This window comes from Ambystoma mexicanum, chromosome 9, assembly GCF_040938575.1.
Source record: "Ambystoma mexicanum isolate Mex_15411 chromosome 9, UKY_AmexF1_1, whole genome shotgun sequence".
Lineage (NCBI taxonomy): Eukaryota > Metazoa > Chordata > Amphibia > Caudata > Ambystomatidae > Ambystoma > Ambystoma mexicanum.
The window spans coordinates 859,501,797-859,516,052 of NC_090931.1; the positions used below are offsets into that span (position 1 = coordinate 859,501,797).

Below are 14,256 nucleotides of genomic sequence, written 5' to 3' on the forward strand. Positions count from 1 at the left end.
CTTCACCTTCACCTCAACCGCCACCGTTGCGCAATCGTGTGATTTCCTAAGAGGCCAGTGACTTTGATTGGCCGTGTGGGGGTGAGCCCGAGATAGACACATTCACATCTGATATATAACAGATTCTGTCCCAGCATCATTGGTCATTCAGTGGCAATGCCTGTTTGGAAATTCCCCAACTTCTCTGTTGGCTAGCCTCCTTCTGGACATATAGCGCCACGAGGCTGCTGTGGGGTGTGGGAGAGCTATGCAAAATGCATAAATACGTACATTCAAATAAATACAAACAGAGATGTACAACTGATAAATGAGTCACAAGACATCTTGTTGCTGAAAAAACATAATATAGCTTCAGTATGTTTTATCTAGAATAAGGTGACATGTTACTAAAAAATTAATTTCGTAACTTGGGGGAGTGCTGCATCAGCACTGTATGAACCATATAAGGGGGGAACATACTATCAATGATTTCAGAACAGGGTGGAGCAGTTGTAGTAAATGTGTTACTTTCTGGAATTGATTCACAGGCACTGAGTGAAAGGCAAGAACCGTGCCTGCGAGTGGCCTTGCAAATGATACTCACCAAGCAACCATCTCTTTGATTGGAGGGCATTTGATGACCTCAGGAGAACATTTCACATCTAAGTACCGCCCACTGCGATTTATAGGTTAGGGGGATTGCTTAAGGATAAAAGTACCAGCGGTGGGTGGGGGCTGGTTTTAAGGCTGGCAGTAGACAGTGTTGTCCTTCTGGTGAAATTCCTTTTGCGAACCAATAGAGCAGGTTTTGACAGTGCTTTGTCTCATCATAATTTAGAAACATTGTGACTTGAACATGATGCGCACTAGAAGCATTAGTAACTCCTCCGAGAGTCAGTAGGCGCTTTAAAGACTATTATCCAACATGTTAATTAGGGCCTCATTTTGGAATCCCACAGAGCACTAAGCGCAGTGTAAAAACCTGGTGTAAAAGAATTAAGTCTGGTTTAACACCACTTTTAGAACTCTGGAGGATTTTCAATGTTTTTAAGGCATAGAGAGTGCATGGTAAGGAATGATTGTTTCCCCTGGCATTCCCGCTCTGCCTGCAAAAAACAAATGATTTTATGCCAGCATGACATTATCCTTTTTATAGGTTTAATTGATCATTTGATAGGCCTGGGAAGAGTGACCGGAAGCCAGACTTTGAACCAGTGATTTCCAGGTGAAACGCACACGTCTCCGCAGAGTAATCACTTGCCACTGGGTGTTTGCCTACGGATTTTCTCACAGTTCAGACATTTCAAACATCTGTAGGCCACAAACCCCAGGGTTCATGATGGTCAGAAAGCTTTTCAATGCACTGGCGAAGCAACGTGACCAAGACAGATCATCTATGTTCGCCAAAATGCAAAAGCCCCTCAGCTGATTTCAAATGAACTGTTCAATGGAATGGTGCCCACTCAGAAAGGTCTTCAATCAGATGTCGTGCCACTCTGCCTTACCAGAAGAGAAATATTCATGTGCATGTCAGACTGGCACCCCCCCAGAGGGACAGCATGGGAGCCAGAGTACCATCAGCAACCCCAAGTCATGCTTTTCTAACTTGTTGGGTGCCATCAGTGAGGTGCAGCTCTGGCGCGGCAACTCTCTCGGCACAGAGGGCAAGGGGCTCGTGTCTAGCTGGCCATTGCTAACCAAGCGGTTCGACATTTGCCAAAAGCTAGCAAAGCATAATGTGAATAAAGCGTGTCCGTGCTGGGTGATGATTAGTTAGTTACTCGAAACATACGGAGAGCTGGGCAGTCTAGCCCTCCTCCTGTTTCGAGTACATAGACATCAGGCAGCCCGCACTGCGCAGTTAAGCTTGCTGCTTGCAGCTGTCTGTACTTGCCTAAACCGAAGTGCTGAGACTGCAGGCAGCTCGTGTAACTGTGCAGCCGCTACACGGGCTTTCTGAGGTGTCGGCTGGCTGGAGCTAGTTGGGGTTGGGTCCCGGCAGGGGACCAGCTCGGGAGCCCTATCTGGAGACTGCTGGGGCCCGGCCGAGCTGGCCCCAGCCCACTTAAAGCCCGGTGTGCAGCAACAGACCAAAACTTTCTTCCCGAATAGCGCAAACTTGCAGCTTAGGTGAGTACGTTGATATTGGAGAATGTGTGCTCATTCAGTGCTTGGCGTCTTTACTGAGAATAATCAGCACCAAAGCATAGTAGCATAACATAACAGGTGCACACATTCTTGCACTGCCCAAACTAGGCCATGCTTATACTGAGGGCGGGGGTGGAAATTCCTCTATTGCCCAACATCTGTCATGGATGCGATCATATAATATGCATGCTTACTTATGGTAGTGTGACATAGTCTAAAAGCATAATGTGGGTCATACACATGAACCTTGAAAAGAGCAAAACTATTGGAAACTGGAGTTTTTGTATTAAAACTGCTTTGGCACCGTCGGAAAATAGGCCTGGGTATTGCAGGAAAGGGCGATGGAAATTGTGCTTCCCTTTTTAAAATTAATTTAAAATAATTAGTACCTGGCAAGGGACAATGAGCATGTAACAAGCACTGTCATTGGCCCTTGACGGGTCATTACCAGCCCGGCAAAACCTTTCTCAGAGTCACAGGCAATGTTTTAATGGACACTATAGAATGGGAGAAGGAACTACGTGTAGTCCCTTCTCCTCATTCCCTGGCACCCATCTTTGTTTACTTTTTTTAATTTGCTTTTTAAATATCCACTTTGGAAAGGGAGAAGGGACTACTCATAGTCCCTTCTGCCTGTTCCATGGCAGCCATCTTCTTTGTTTACTTTTTTCTTTGCTTTTGAATGGCCACCATAGTAAGGGAGAAAGGACTACGTATGGTCCCTTCTTCCCGCTCTCTGTCAGGCATCTTTTTTTTTCTTTTTTTTTTCCGTTGCTAAATGCCGAAGGTGTCTCACAACTTTAAAAAATACATTATTAGTACCCTGATCTTAAGGGCCGGAATACTAAGAGCAATAAGACTTTGGGGCCTGCGTTATAACTATGGGCCCCGGGACATTACCTGAAATGGTAATGTCCCCCGCACAGCACAAGGCTTATTGCTTAACTAAAATTTAGGTTTCATTTTAGTGTCATGTCCCATCAAAATGCCAACTTTTTCTGCTTTCTTCTCATGTAAGGCAGTGATTCCTACCTTGGGCGTTGCAATATACATAGTCTTATATCTGCAAGTATTTTCATATTTGTATGGAGGACCTATGCTGGTGGTGGTAAGCGTGTTTTTAGATGCTCTCACATGTTGCAGAACATGTAAATGAGGCACAGAGAAAGTGATTTGTTTAGTTGGGGAAACAGGACATAGGCCCCTTTTTTCCTTAATTGAATTAACCGTTAGAACACAAGTAACTCTGACTGCCAGTTCTGGTCTGTGATGGAACGTCAACAGTGGGGTAATATTCAAGAGCACGTTTACTGTACAAAATTGATTATTAAAAAAGTGAAAACACTGATAAAACGCTCCTCCAGCAGTCACTCTGCCCCTACTCCCCAACTCTCTCACGTCACTCTCAGCTACCTACCCTGTCTTTCCCCTGCCCTCTGTGCTCGTCCTCCTCAATCCCTACTGCGGTGCCTCCAACCTTAGAGAGGACTCAAGAAGGTTTTCCAGTAACCTGCACATGGTAAGAATGCCGACAGTGGACCGGGTTAGCACCCATATGGGCTCGAAGGTCAGGCCATGCCGCCGTAAGAAAACGTGAAAGGTGGGCCTCGTAAACACTAGAAGAAACTAAGGATGGCAATTGATCACGTTAAGATCCTCTCAGAGGGTGAGTTCTGTGTATTCGTTTAGCACTTAGATTGTCAGTGAATCGTAGCACCGCTCTTTGTAGGATGTTGTTTGTACAGCTAACTCACTTTCTCCCCACACTTTGCACCTCTGTAACTTAGCGGAAGGCATGGCTCATTCCACACACTGTGCACTCACATATAACACAACCACTACTCCACAACAACTCTGACCTAAGAATGAAGCTACCTTTAGTGACAGAAATTTGAACTGTTGCTTCTCACATAATTCTCTATCTCCTTTAAAACATTCCACCCCATTTTAGTCCATAGCTTACCTCCTTTGCGCCCCTCCACGCTCCATTCAGCCATGGGTGCCTACCAGGGTCTTGGCCATCCACACATAACTTCAATGGCTTAAATGCAGGCACGCATAATAGCACCTCCCAAATCTCCTAAATTTTGACTTAGTCCCTCCGGGGGAGTTCGACCAACAGCGCATTGGGACCATAATTAGGGTGAAGGCTACTATATAAACGGCTGAATGAATGAATGTAGGATCTGAGTGTTATTGCAGGGTCAACGCAACACTACATCCTTTTAAGGTCAATCCTTTAAGTACCATTAAATGAGGTAATAATAGCTATCACTAAAGTGCTTAGAAGTGGAAATATCCCTGCATTAAGATGTACATAAAAACCTGATTTTAATTTTGGCAAGTGGCGTTGCAAGTTAAGACCAACTGGGGATTTTTGACATTGTAAAGATCAGATGGGTACAACACTACATATGCTGTGGTCTTGTCGGAGAAATCAATTATTTTGGGATGAGGCTATGGAGCGCATTGACCTTATGCTAGGTCTTTCCTTCCCACGCACAATGACTGCTTGTATACTTTGTTCAATATTGTTCCAGGTGAATTTAACAGCAGCCCAAATAGGGTGGGCCTATCAGGCTCTTGTGGTGGTGAAAAAGCAGATTCCGAAACATTGCAAAGGTGATTGTAGAAAAGTGGTGGATAACTGGTTAAATAGTATGATAACCCTCTGAGCTAGAGGGAAAGTACTGTTTCAGAATAATAAGATAATTGGTATGTGTGAAGACTTGTGGCACACTTTTAATGAGCAATATGGTTAATTGAACATGCTGCTAGGGCCACTAATTTGCCCCTACCCCCCTTCTTTTCCCTTCTTATCAATGGATTGTGGAATTATGTAGCTATGAATATGTATTTACACAAAGTTATTATATTGGGCCTCATTACGACCCTGGCGGTAAGGGGTTAACGCCAGCGTTAGCTGCGCCGACCCCTTACCGCCAATTACGAGGTCCCCTAGCGCCATGGTGCTTTTAACACCTGCTTTTAGCAGGTGTTAAAATCCATGGCGCTAAGGGACCATGGAGTTAATTACGCCACCGTAATTTACGGTGGCGTAATTAACGCCTTCCCCACTCCCATTATGCCCTATGGGGCAAAAATGGGAATGGGGAAGGGTAAATGGGGATTGGGGACTTACCGCCCCGCCTAGGTCGGAATGGGGCGGTAAGTCCGCCAACCATCATGGCGTAAACGTAGTTTACGCCATGGTGGTAAAGTCACGGCCCAGGCGGTAACTTACCGCCTGGGTCGTAATGAGGCCCATTATATTGTTATATGTATTTGAGTTTCTTTAAAAGCAGTTGTGTAATGTTATTACTTATGCTCTGTTGGCAAGAAAACCTTTAATAAAATATGTATAAAAACAAATTAATAAAAAGTTGTAATGTGACCAGGAGTATCAGGCTTATCCCTATCATTCACTTCTCCAAAAATGAAAATAACATCTCATGCCACATAGCTAATACGCTTGTTTACCCGCTCTATTTTGAATGTGTCATTACAAAGTCAAATATTCACTGGTAAAGTAACCATTGTAACCAGGTAACCAACCATTGTAACCAAGTAACCAAACCTGGTATGGTGTGATGCTGGAGATGCATCGGAGGGACAGGGCCTCCGTATCCTTGTCCTTTACTGCCTTTTATTGTGTGTTCTGTCGTGTTTTCCACGCCGGAGTTCATGTGGGACTCCTGGCGGTGGAGCTCTCTCCTTTGGTTTTGGTGAATGGACCCGTGGGTTACCCTTATGGCACCCATGGGTGGGGGTACAAACCTGTGCCCCTTGTGTATGTTTTAGGGCACCTGTTAGTGGCCCGCAGAGCAGGGTACGGGCTGGTGGCAGCTCTTTGCTGAATTGACTGGTGCCCTGAGCGTCCTCCATTTTGGGATGCCCAGGCCCTGTCATTGGAATCGATAGATTCCTGATGGAGACAAGATGGCCCCCATGGCCTCTTGCTTTCCATCGCCTGTTACCTTGATCTTCCTGAAGTCCCGGGAAGCCCTGACTTTGTCCCTTCCCCTTGAATGGCTGTTGGGTGGAAGTTCCATATATGGTAGTGTGGGGAAGTGCCGACCAGACTGGCTGGAGCCTTCCCAACGACTGTATGTTGTGGGTACACCTGTGGGTGGGACCTGGGTGAATGGAGTGTGTGACCAATACACATTTCATATTATGGATGTTTGGTTTCTGGAGTGTGACACAATGAATGAGACAGCCCTGCCCGAAACTGGTATGAATGCAGTGTGTAGTGTTGAATGGCGTGGTACTTGCTGGAATCCACATTCTGTGTTGTGAGTGTCTGGATGGAGAAGAATGGCGCACCGCTAGGAAAGAAGCTGCCACTTCCCCTCCGTAGTTCACCCTGTTCTCCGTCGGACGTTCGACGACCGGTGACTCCTGTCTTAAAGGGAGGGCACTCAAGAAGGGCCATAGATTCCCCGACGAGGAACGCTACAATGCCAGGTACTTTGGTGTTGCAGAACTATTGGAAAGACTCTTGTGAACAATATATGGACTGGGCTTGTGATACATCTTTATTCTACAGGTTGCCCAGGTGGGGGATCTCCACACAGAACTGTGTCTAACGGTAGGGGCCAATATTCTGCTAATTGATCTAAGCAACTGCTTTCCTCTTATATCTATTGTTGGTTTCCTTTACGAACTGATTTGTGTGACATTTTACCGTACAGTTGATGCACTTTAAAGAGATCTAATAGTAATTGTGGTACCACGTAGAGCTGTATATTTGCGATTATAGGTAACTGAGTACAAAGTGAGTTATCGTGATATTGTACATAACCTTGAATATTAATTATATAAAGACTGTGTTTTAACCGAAACAGTGTGCAGACATTTCTTTGTGGGTGCTTGGGGACTACACTGTACTTAGGACCATCCCGCATCACCTCCTGAGAAGCTAGACCCTGATTGCTCGACCACGTACCAATAATAGAGAATCTTGGCTGGGGTCCTCTGTGCATCTCCTCTACCATATAGAGAGCAGGAGTACAGACACCCCCATCTGGTCCTTTACATATGGAAAATTATCTTTAAAAAATCCTATATATATAATTCTCTAAGGATGTCTGTGCATTCCCTTCTAATTCCCACCACTTCTAAAACTGTGGATCACCAAGCACAGACTGTATTATGCTCTTAAACATACAATCCTTTTACCACAGACATATTTGTTAACTATGAAAAAATTGGTCATTATTATGCTGCCAAAATTCTCTTTGGTTTTATGTAAAACAACCAAGAAACCTCATTGTTGCTCTTTGTTCATTGACCTTTTCTCATAAAGGTATTTTGAAAAAGTATAATATTGGTGTACCTGACTGTCCATTTTGGAATGATAATCTTCTATCAGAAAATAATGCATATGGGTATTCTAGATTTTGATAATGTGCTTTGCTCATTAAGATGTGTACCATTTCTTTATGACTCCAACATATACTGGAGGTCATTATTAGACATTAACATTGTACATTTTATTAAAGCGCAATTTTAGAATGTTAGTATAGTTAAATAATTTCCTTTTTATTTATTAGCTTATTTTGCTGATAATACACATCATTTAGTCTCTCAAAACAGTGCATTTTATTGGGGATCTTGGAAAGAGTCATGCTCAAATTAAAACCAAACATATGTTTCTTCTGTGAGCACCATGGCAATGTTTAATTTTGCGTACTTGTCACTGATTGTTTAGTAGTGCCACTGAGTTCATGCATTTGTTAAAGTGTGCTCAAACACTAATAATGAACACACAATAGAAAATAAACACAGTTGTAGACCCTTCAGACCAGTATTCTTGTCCCTTACGAGGTTTGTCAGAACCACAGCACCACCAGTTGCAACCCCATCACCTCCCTCATAGCGACAAAGCACCCTCAATGTAATGGCATTGTTATTCGAGGACACACAAAACGACAATGCATTTTCCAAACACCAGACCAGTTCACAATTTAGAGGATGCCTGCTCTCAGTCTATTTTTAGCCACTAGACCACTGCACCCGCCCCTTCAAGATGACTGTGTTTTTTCCTGGCCATGCTGCTTTCAGCAATGGCTGGGTTTACTGTGGCAGACATGCGCCGGGAATGAGACGAGAGAGAGAGAGAGAAGATGTACATCTGCCAATGTGATGAGAGAGATAGAGGACATGCAACTGGCAATGTGACGAGAGAGAGAATGAGAGAGAGAGAGAGAGAGAGAGAGAGAGAGAGAGAGAGAAAGGGACAGAGAGTGTGAGAGAGAGTGCGGGAGACAGAGAGAGCGAGAGAGGGAGAAAGAGAGGACTCGATTGGCATATGATTTGCCAGGTACAGCTAGTAAAACATGATTTTGATTTTTCACAATGATGTGGTAGTAACGAGGCCAATATTGGAGTTAGGAGCACATATCCAAGAAACAGGCATTGAGCCAAAGTACATGGATTGGGTGGTGAACAGACTGACAATGTCAAATGCAGCAAACACCAGGAGTGGGCAGAAAGAAAACCTGTTACAAGGACATTGCAAGTGTGAGTGACCAATAATACTGAACTTATGGCTCTTTGGAATGTGCATATATATTGGATGGGATTACACCGGAATAATTCCGAGTCCAAATAACCAGACAAACTCAAGAAGATGGCAAGTTAATGTTTTATTAACAATTATCTAAAACAGGGAGGTTACAACGAACTTCAACGGACGTACGCTCAGTCTCTCAATGGTCTCCACAAAAAATAGAATTCTTATACTCAATTATGCGTCAGAGTGACATCATACTACGTGACAATAGTAAAAAAAACTATCAAGGTTCGGGATTGGTTAGGGGCAAGATCTAGATATACAATTGTATAGGAGCTAGGTTTGTCATTGGCTGTCCTTTTTCAGGTGGACGACTCATGCCTACCTCTTAAAATATGTAATTTCAGAAACATTAGACACACAGATTCTCATTGGTCTTACAAACTACAAAGTCTTTTGTTATACGGACTAATAAAATTGGTTGGCACGCTTGTGCCATGTCTGGAACATTCAGTTCATTTAGCAGCACGTACCCCAGACCCAGGTGCAGGGAGATAGGACATGAAGCTACCTCACCACCCAATTAGCCCAACATCTCTCATCACCCATGCCTTCTGCCATGAAATTGTCTTTGTACCTGGCCTTGTAGAGTATTCTCATCTTTGGGAATGCACGGGAGCGAGGGCACTCGCTATCGTGTCTGGTACTCCAAGTTCAAGCTCTATTTCTATCCTTGACTCACATGACAGGAAACCACGATCTCGTCTGTTTTACAGTTTTTAAATGTTCTAAATGAATTAAAACTTGGCATCCTTTGTGTTCTTTCTTACACCTTAAAATGATAAGATGCATCCTCCACACACTCGTTCATCTTCAGAGTAGATATCTGACCTTGATTTCTAAAATCTTGACTTCAGGCCAGGCAGCCTCAGCATGCAGCTCCATGAGCCTGCTATTCTGCTGCGACACAGCTTTCCATTCTCCCTTCATGGTTTCTGGCTTATTTATTTCATGATACCAATGTCCAGTTTCCGTACAATGGCGGCTTTGCTTGCATTCTATTCACTACTCATAGCTAGCTTCTATGATGACTTGATCTACCTTGCGTTTCAATGTCTGTACATTTATTGAACTTCTGTTTTCTGCAGCACTTTGTTAACATGTAATCTTCTTCTTTTCCATGTTGATTAGTTTACTTGATCTTTTTCTTCGTCATTTCTCCTCTAGGATCCATACATTGTCTTCATTCAGTATCTCGGGACGTCGTGCACACTTTCTTATGATGTCATATGTTCATATGCGTAGCTCTTTCTTATATTCCTTCAGGAAGTTTTTCCTGTAGGTTCTCACCACTTCGGGGGTACATTCGATAAGGTTGTCTCAATGGGTATCTTCCTTCAGCTACTCGCTGCAGTAGTGGCACGATAGCTGATGTCAGGCAAGTCGCTGACTCCTGTCTCCAATACAGGGGAAGTAGCGAGGTGTGATCTCCTGCAGATGCATGCAGCTGCTCCTCTACAATACATTGAACGGAGAAGGGGGTGGAACAATGCAAATACTTGAGATCCGTCCTGTGTGGGGTGGAGCACAGAGACATGGGTTTCATCAGAGCGGGAGGAGGTGGGCAGCAAACATTGGTACTGGTGGGGGAGCCAGAGAAATCCTAGCTGTGCCCGTGGCGAGCCAGGAGGGATTGGCTTGGCTGTAACAGCCAAACACAAACCATGGCAGCAAAAGTACAACTGTGTTCCATCCCCACTCCACTACAATAGAAACCCCCTGCCTTCATGCCTGCCATTCTGCCAACCCCTTACAACACAAAACCCATACCTGCCGCCCAGCCCCCTATCCTGCAGCATGAGGGCACAGTGGGCTGACAACAGAAGACCGGCCCACCCAATTGGGCTCTGGTTTTACTGTGAGAACTGGTGACGGGCGTCTTCCCTGGGTTCTGATTTTCGTTTTCTTTTTTATTGCTTACACAGGGGACTGAATTATTTCTAGGGACTGAAAGGCAAGAATTGGCAGAAAAAGACTAGGGGGTTCAGCGCAAGGACCAAACAATTTGAATGGTGTTTGATAGGTTCAGGTGAAAGCGGTAGCGGAAACCTGCCGAGTTATCCACTTGGTAAGTGATACAAGACAAGGGTTGTTTGTCAAACACACTGCGCACATAAACAAAATAAAAGTCAATTATTGGTGATTTAATCCGAAGGTGATGCATCGGATTAAATCACCAATAATTGACTTTTACTTTGTTTGTGTGCGCAGTGTGTTTGCCAAACAACCCTTGTCTCGTATTTCTAGGGACTCCACATGTTGGCACAGTGAGGTAAAATGACTTGCCCAGGATCAGCACTTGCAGTTAAGTGGTGAAGAAGGTATTTGATCCCAATCTGCACTTTAGACACTTGAGCTCTGAATCGTAGTTGGTTTCCATATAGGTTAATGTTTGACTTAAACAAAACTACGTAACCCTGCTAAATACGTCTCTTCTGGGTTTTGCCCCTGTACTTTTAAGCCTTAAAGACAAACAACCACAATAAAAACTGTTTGCCACTCGCCTTTACCTTGTTTATCTTTGTTGTTCCACATGATGTGAAGAAAATGTGAAGTGTCACAAAGAAAGCAAACTCTTTCTTTGAGTCTATGCCACAGATAGACACCATGGAAATGAACCAGACAGGCCAAATGGTGGAGTTGCGTAACTCAGTTTAATGGTCTCGGCAGAGTAAACGGAGTGAGTAACTAAGTGCAGCTGGGGGTGGGGAGTGGGAGATCAGGTGCAGATGCGCCCATGCAGTTCTTATCGGCCAGCACGTGCACTTAGTTATTAGGAGGGCTTGTGGCACACAATGGCCCATTCCCTAGTCGCAGCTCTGCTTCCTGCTGTCAATCTAAAGAGCTTCCCATTTAAAAGGTACTTCTGGTAATTAAGGAAGAGACGGGTTCAAAGGTTTTTTTGCCCCAATGCCGCGCCCTGCTCAGGTGATACGGGTGTACTCATGGCGATGCTGCCTCACAGGCATCCTTCATATGAAGACTCTGCTGGTCATGGTGGCGGCTGTGAGTGAGCCTGGCAAGATCTATTCATTTATTTTTGAAGTAGAAGGTGGCGGGTCTCGATTTGTCTTTTTCCAGGGGGTAGCTAAAAACTTGAGCTGAGTTCGGGCCCTTGTCTACACGTTGGGCTACGAGGGAGCAAGAACACGGGTACACAGAGACATGAAACAGGAACCAAACCGGGCAGGCGAAAGAGCACAGGCAAGGAGCTGGTGGGCCGCCCAAATTCACACTTTAATCACAGCAACATGATTTTACCACTGCTTAATTGTGCCTCTGTGGATTAGGAGCGATGTTCAAGGAACTAGAAAGTGCTTGCAGGAGGTAGTGTGGTGCAGCGCGGGAACTCCACCCATAAAATGATGCTGCAAAATGGCACATTTAAATAGCGAAAAGAGAAGCTGTTGACCACAAAGTAATGGAAGCGGTATAAAGACATTTCCAAATGGCCGTGCAGATACAGTTGGACTAAAATTCCCTGCAAGAATCAATACTGACGGTTATGTTGAAAAACTGAAACTCTGGAATCTCTAAAACATTTTCAATGACCTCATGTGATTGGCTCAGGAGTTGGTGACATATTTTCTTCGTAGATTGAACTGTTTCACCAAGGAATCTTCAGGGGAGGTGCTTTGGCCTTTATGCATGGATGCAGGTTCTACTTTTACATATGTGGCTCTGAACAGTTTGGGAAATTGAGGACTTTTTACAAAGGGAAACAGTTTGTGCAATGTTAATTATCTTCAGTAGGCGATCAATGGATTTTGCAATGTTGATGAGATGATGTATTTATTAATCATATGATGTCATAAGTGTTACAAAGAATGATATGGTTTCATGTTGTTTTGAAGGTTTTGTAAACTGACTAATACAAACACAACAAGGGAATTGCCACAATGGCCAGTGCTATGGCATGGAATAAGCTGCCTACGAGCCTCAGATTCCTGGAGAAAATGTTCTGTTTCAGCAAGACACTGGATAGATGCATGCTCTTCCCGAAGTATACCCTTATTGACCAAACACTGGACACTCTGCTCTTCCTGAAGTCTACCCTTATTGACCAGACACTGGATAGATACATGCTTTTGCTGAAGTCTACCCTTATTGACCAGCCACTGGATAGACGCATGCTCTTCCTGAAGTCTACCCATATTGACCAGATGCTGGATAGATACATGCTCTTCCTGAAATATACCCTTATTGACCAGACAGTGGACACTCTGCTCTTCCTGAAGTCTACCCCTACTAACCAGACACTTGACAGATACATGCTCTTCCTGAAGTACACCCTTATTGACCAGACAGTGGACACTCTGCTCTTCCTGAAGTCTACCCTTATTGACCAGACACTGGGTGCTATGCCCATCCTGAAGTCTACCCTTATTGACCAGACACTGGATAGATACATGCTTTTGCTGAAGTCAACCCTTATTGACCAGACACTGGACACTCTGCTCTTCCTGAGGTATACCCTTATTGATCAGACTCTGGACACTCTGCTCTTCCTGAAGTCTACCCTTATTGATCAGACACTGGATAGACGCATGCTCTTCCTGAAGTCTACCCATATTGACCAGACAGTGGACACTCTGCTATTCCTGAAGTCTACCCTTACTAATCAGACACTTGACAGATACATGCTCTTCCTGAAGTACACCCTTATCGACCAGACAGTGGACACTCTGCTCTTCCTGAAGTCTACCCTTATTGACCAGACACTGGGCGCTCTGCTCATCCTAAGGTCTACCTTTATTGGCTAGACACTGGACACTATGCTCTTCCTGAAGTCTACACTTACTGACATTACACTGGATATATACATGCTCTTCCTGAAGTCTACCCATATTGACCAGGCACTGGACTCTCTGTTCTTCCCGAAGTCTACCCTTATTGAGCAGACACTGGACAAATGCATGCTCTTCCTGAAGTCTACCCTTATTGACCAGACACTGGATGGATACATGCTCTTCCTGAAGTCTACCCTTATTGACCAGACACTGAACACTCTTTTGTTCCTGAAGTCTTCCCTTATTGACCTGGCAATGGACACTCTGCTCTTCCTGAAGTCTAACCTTTTTAACCATGGGCAACTTAGGCAGTCCACTTGACCCACTGGAGAAGGATACAAATGGCATTGCCTCTGGGTGGGATATGAATAGGGATCAATGTGGTTAGCACAACAGAATATACAAGTCCAACATGCACCACTGAAGGGAAGGTTCTACCCCTTACTACAAGGTGCATTTTGTACAGCAGTGGGAGTGTTATAATGTAAAGGGTGATGGAGGAAGTGCCCCGTCCTAAAATCCCCCCCCCAACTCTGGGATCAAGACAGTTTCTTCTGCCAAACGACAGGTGACTTCTCTATTACTCATTAGCTAGAGAGGGCATGTACGATGGCCCAGTCTTGTGATATATGTAGTGTAGGCATCTGTATACAGCACCGGACTGAACCCCTGAAGATTCTAAAGCTTTATAACCTGACTTGCGTGGCTAATTGTTGGGTGAAGGGACTGTGTGCCCCCCTCGCCCCACAGGTAGACCCACTA

General features: G+C 44.5%; 1 protein-coding gene across 2 annotated transcripts in view; it reads right to left on the reverse strand.

The window, feature by feature from the left end:
* The window catches only part of ABCA12 (ATP binding cassette subfamily A member 12), a 700,854-nt gene that overhangs the window by 532,918 nt on the left and 153,680 nt on the right, over positions 1–14,256 (reverse strand). The window lies entirely within an intron of this gene.